Source organism: Fukomys damarensis, unplaced genomic scaffold (assembly GCF_012274545.1).
Source record: "Fukomys damarensis isolate Sample0158 unplaced genomic scaffold, DMR_v1.0_HiC HiC_scaffold_39, whole genome shotgun sequence".
In the NCBI taxonomy this organism is placed as follows: Eukaryota; Metazoa; Chordata; class Mammalia; order Rodentia; family Bathyergidae; genus Fukomys; species Fukomys damarensis.
The window spans coordinates 83,004,601-83,010,725 of NW_022900951.1; the positions used below are offsets into that span (position 1 = coordinate 83,004,601).

The window sequence follows — 6,125 nt, forward strand, 5'->3', positions numbered from 1 at the left end:
GTCTTCAAGTAGTCATGTTTTTTATTTATAACAATTTTCTTATAAAAAACATGTTGCTTTTAAAATGTGGAATAGCTGTAATCATTTTATTTTATGATAGTATCTTAATTGAAGATAATACTACTTTAGCTTGGGCTATCTGTGTCAGGGTTTTTCTCCAGGTGCTTATATTGATCTGGAATTTTAATGTAAAAAGCAATGCAAACTTAGGCTAGTTCTTCATGAAATGTCTATTGAAACTACATTAAGTTGATAGAACAAGATTAAAGCAAAATATTTAAATGTTTTCTTTTTAAAATTAAGCTAAATGTATTTCATGTTAGTGTCAAGCATAGTTCATCAGAGAATATGGGCTGAATTGATTAATATATTAGTGACACCAATTTGACACAAGATTATAGACAAAAAGCTCTGTTACAAAAATATTGTATAACTGTTTCTCTAATTTGTGGAATTTTCAAAAGCACAGTATATATACTACCATACTATTTGGAAATGGTAATGACAAAGTGATACAAAAATTGCTAATTGATCTTTATGCATGAATTAGTCTAAAGAAAAATGTTCTGTAAAATTAGTCTATAGATAATGTTTTCCAAACAATGTTGACTTTGAAAATTGAGTTTACATTTGACCTATATGGGCTAAATTTACATTGAGCTAACATTCTGTCCATGTAGCTATAATTTTGTGAATGCATTTTTTCTTTTTTGGTGTTTGAAAATGAAGCGGGGGTGGGAATTCCAGGTGCCTTAATATAAAGTTTGAAGCTTCATCCACCAAAGCTAAATAGAGCTATTTAAAAATGCACTTTATTTGTATTCTGGGTGGCTTGATTTTATTTTAATTTCCAGTCCAAATTCCAGCAGAATTTAGACAAAAAAAAAAACAGATGCATATTTTTGTTTGCTGAATGTAGAATGGGTGAAACCATTGCATTCTTATACACTGATTTGAAATGCTGTAAGTATGGCCCAATTTGTATTGATTCTCTTTAAATATAAAATGTAAATAAAATATTCCAATAAAAGTTGTGTCTTGTGTTTCATTTTCCTATCGTATACTAACTTTCCATATATAATATGTCTTGTTTTGAGAGAAAAACTAGTTGAATATAAATGATAATTGATATATTTGATTAATGAAAAGTAACACTTTAATATTTATAGGTTGCATCATGTAGAAAAGAAGTGCTGCCATTGCATCGCTAATCTGACCATGAATTAGTTCTAGAAGTCAGCAAACTAAATAATGAAGTTGACCAGTAATATTACATTAAAAGACCTAGATGCCAGTCCATATTTATACTATTCATGACATAAGAATATTTAAATATTTCAAAGTTGTATTTCAGCCTTTTCTTTGGCAGTATGAGCATTAGGATCCTTTTTTAAAGCATCTCTTTCCTTTGTCAAATGTGAAAAATATGCAGAAACTTGTAACATCCCAGAACCACAATTATCAAGCCAAACTTAAACAAGTCTTATATGATAATATACCAAAGTCATGTGTGTGATACTTATATTTTTAGAGAATTAACTTTACTCAAGCTTTGTGAGGGTTAACTTTTTGAATTTTTAGCAGCTGTATTGAAGTCTAACCTACATAATTGCTTCTGGGCCTTTTGGCTAAGATCAAGTGAAGTATAACCTGCGTAAAAATTTATTCATTGTAGATGTACAGCTGGATTTTGTTTACCAGACACAGTGTATAGAGTATGCCACAATCTCCAGACATACTCTCATACCCATTTTCAGTTAATTTGTGCGCCCATTTTTTTTTTTTTTTTTTTTTTTAGAGGCAGGCAGTGGAACCACTGAGCTAAATTCCCGGCCCCTGTGCTCCCATTCTTAATTTCACACCATTACTATTCTGTTTCTATAGATTTGCCTATTCTGGACATGTCATATAAACAGACTCATACAATATATAGACTTTTGTGACTGACTTCCCCTTAGCATAACACTTTCAAGGTTCCTCCATATCATAGTTTATATCAGTAATTCATTCCTTCTCATTGCTGGGTAATATTACATTGTATGGCTACTCCACATTTGGTTGGTCATTTATCAGCTAATGAACCCCTGGGCTTTTCCAAATTTTTGCCATTGTGGATAATGTATTTATATACATTCATGTACAGTTTTTTGTGTAGATGTGTTTTGGATGCTCTTGGATATATACAAGATTAATTCCATGCCACGTATAAATTGTCTTACTTCCTGCTACTACCGATAGACATTTTTTAGCTTCATCATCAGACTTTATATTATACTCTTACATGATAGTCAAACTATAAACTAATTCTTTCAACAGTTGCAGTAGGTAATATTTGTATCAGGAGTCTCCCAACTTATGAAGGAGGAGTTTTCTCAGTATTTGTAAGTTTATAAACTATAGTCAAACTCAGGCTATATTACCTTCAAAATATAAATGGTTCTCAGGTAAGGAGCAAAACTATATTTATAGAGATAGTTTGCTAGGGACATTCCTTCTTATTCCACATATCTATTTTTTGTTCATTTATAAAATGTTTTAAATTACAGAACTTACCACATCAGCCTGTAACAAATTTTGAGCTATTTACTTTGCTCATTGCTTCTATTTGTAGAAACTTTATCTTTTAAGCATATTAAATAGTATAAAATTTAAATTAACAGTATAGCATAAGAGTAAATATTTCATGATTATAGTAAGTACTTTGACCTGTGGATATAAATATTAATTATCCTCAACCATCAGATCCAATTTGGTGAAAGATCTGAAAAATACTACTCAGTAATTGTCGACATTTTTCTATGTAAACATAATGTCTCAAATGTGCGACACTCATAGGCATACCTAGACTTTGATCATTAAAAGAGTAGTGCAGAAAAATAGGGTTTGGTACTGATGGTTAGTGGCTATTTCCCTTTCTAGCTATAACTCCAACTAATGTTCCAGTTCTCAACCACTACCCCAGAAAAATTTAATGAACATGTCCTGATATAAACACTTTTTAAAAAGCAATTCAATCATCTAAAATTTATTAACAGATCTTTTTTATTTTAAAAGCTGCCTATGTGAGTCTTAATGGAAATATGATTGATCGCCCCTAATTTCTAAATAGTGTATTTAATTTGCTTTAAATCGGTGCATTTAAACTTTCATGTGCAGGTCTAGTATGGGGTCTGACAGTCTGAATTTCTAGCAGGCCCTCTAAAGCATACTTTGAGTGGCAAAGCTTTAAATGGGATCTCCCCCAGAAGTACTCCACAAGTTTTGAAGTGTACTGCTTCTATACCTACTATACAGTGTACAAAAGTATCAACTAAGCTACTGAGCTTCATTTTTTTTTTTTGAGACAGGGTTTACTATGTAGTTTAGACTGACCTGGACTCACTATATAGCCCAGGCTGGTCTCGAACTCACAGTGATCCTTCTGCCTCAGCCTCCCAAGAGCTGGGACTACAGGCATGCACCACCGTGCCCAGCTTTAAACTTTATTTTAAAAGCCAGTAAACTCCTGAAGGGCAGCTTCAGCCTTTCCATAGGGCTTGGAATTGGTTTTGGGGGATTTCTAATACATTTTCTCATAGATGTTCGAAGCTTTAATTTAGAACACTGAATGAACTAGATATTGACCGCTGGATAAGTGAGATATTATTCATCTCTGCATGGTATATTACAAGGTGCATAATATTTGCCTTGGATTAATCAGAAAACAAGAATGGAAGCAGAGAGGTGAGCTGAGAAGCAATTGTGATAGTATAGCAAGGAAGGAATATGGGGCTAATCTAAAGCCATAATAGGAGGATGGGATGGACTTTTGAAAAAGAAGCACTGGTGTTTGCGTGTGCAAGAGAGAGAGACAGAGATAGGGACAGAGAGACCAACAAACTGGTGGAGGTGGGGAAATAGGAACCAAAAAAACCCTGAAAGTATTCCAAGGTTCCTAGCTTGAGCATCTTGATAAATAGTAGTGCTTAGAACTAATAGAGCCTAGTAAGAGAAACAACATCAAGCACAGAGGATTTTGGAGAAATAAATTTGGCTTGGAGCTATTCGTGGACCATGTGCATGAACAATATAGTGTTTTGTAGTTAGATAAATCTAGGTTCCAGGTTCAAATCCCATTTCTGCCATTTTGCTTAGCTGTGTGATCTTAGAAAAGTAACTTCTCTGAAACTTCATCTGTAAGTGTTAAAAAATGTATAAACTTAATGAAATTAAAGAATACAACATATATTAAGAATAAGTACAATACTAGCAATGCTGGTCAAGGCAGTTTACAATCCCAGGCCTTCTCTAAGCCATTTATATTAACATTCACAAACAATGAATAGAGTGACATTTTATTTTTAAAAGTGCTTTCAGAGAAATACTTTTATTTGCAAAGGCTTGAAATGGATTGTTTATGATCAAGCTGAAATTTTACATAAAAGAAGTAACTTAATTTGAAAAAGAATGTATTTTCTTTACATAACATGAAATGTTTATTTACTAAACAAGAACTCTCTAAATGCCCTGCTGTGAACCATAGGTAGGCCTGATTCCACAACAGAAAGCATGTGGGTAGCTCTGAATGGAGTTGCAAGGTAAAGAGGCAAAAAACCCATCCAATTCTGGACACCCCTTGCCACAACTATAAAGATTTTGGAAAAGAATGTGGTTTGATGAGGACAGAAATTTAAAAGGGAAGGAAAAGGAAAAAGAAACAAGGACACTAAATGTGCTGAAGTCTCTTACTGGCCTCAGTGGATGAAGTGAGCTGATAGTGTTAATTCAAATTTAAGAATTATCTGAATCTTATTAGAAAAGTGGACAGCTTTTACAGTTCCATGTGTGTACACAGGCTCCCCCACATCCATTAGTTACTGAACTTTGTAAACTGGCATTGTAACATTACAGCAATGCTTTGTTGGACCAATTTTATAAACTTTACAGTGCAATACTTGTTACTTTTCTGAGGCAAACCAAAAGTATATTTCTCAAGGTTTTTGCTGCCTTCTTCAGCAGCATTTGATGGATCTTTTATACAGTTGTAATAGAAAAAAAAACAGATTGCAAATTCTTTTAAAAATCTTAAACCATGTACCAACTTTTTGGTTGAAATTGTGTAGGATAAGTTAAATTGCATTCTCTTAACCAATATGAGTGTATTGCTGTAAGCATAGTTATGTTGAAATAAAGTTGTGAAAAGAAAAAAAAAGAAACAAGTACACTTCACATCTCTATATTTGTAGCATTTACTTGTCTTTCACCGAGATTAGAAATGATCTTCCTTAGTATACATCCAAATTAGGATGGTTTTTCCCAAGGATACACTGTAGTCTGGGCTCTAGGAGGATTGCCTGTTCCCCTACTCTCCAGGGGGGCTGTCTTGGGACTACTTACTGTCTTTTAATAGAACAGAATCACACATTGCTCCTTTTCCCGCCACAAGAAAAACTTTCGCTTGTAGCACACACTTGTTTCACTAGAGATGACCCACATCTTTTAGGGTTAAACCAAAGAAGCTCCTTCTGGACAGAGTTTCTTGGCTCCACAACTTGATATCTGCGTTTGCCCCAACCATAGAGGTGATGGTGGTGGTTGTGGTTGTCATATGTCCCTGGGGCTTCTTGCTCAAAACACCTGCCAAGAATCCCTCGCTTGTACGTGCCTCCCAACTCCTTCCTTTCTGTAAACCTAATTCCGCTTTTGACGCACTCTTTAACTGGGAGATTGTCAAGTGTAATAAAGGAAAACCGCCCTCATTCCTCCCAGCAATGTCATGCAAATTAATGACCTAATTCACCTTAGTGTTTAAGCTGCGTAGCACTGCCAGGATAGAAAGGGGTGAAGGCTACCTTTAAAGGTTTTTTTTTAAGAACTTTAAAGAAAACTATCCTGATAGGTTGCTTAGATCTAAAAGGAAAGTTGGACTGGAGATTTCCCCTGGTTTATTGCAGTGATCACAGAGATAAGGATGGGAGTGAGGAAAAGAAATGCATGGCATGAAGAAAATATATGGCTTCTGGAGATTCTGTTCTTTGTGAGTTGAAAGCCCAATCTTGGCAAGCATTTTGAATTAGATAAGAAATCATATCACTGACTGTGTGACCTTGGGTAAATCACCGTACTAATTAATGCTTTCGTTTATT

The 6,125-nt window shown here is 34.2% G+C and overlaps 1 pseudogene; it reads left to right on the forward strand.

The window, feature by feature from the left end:
• Positions 1-1,608: 1,608 nt before the first annotated feature.
• On the forward strand, positions 1,609-1,749 carry LOC117284902 (annotated as a pseudogene).
• Positions 1,750-6,125: the final 4,376 nt, after the last annotated feature.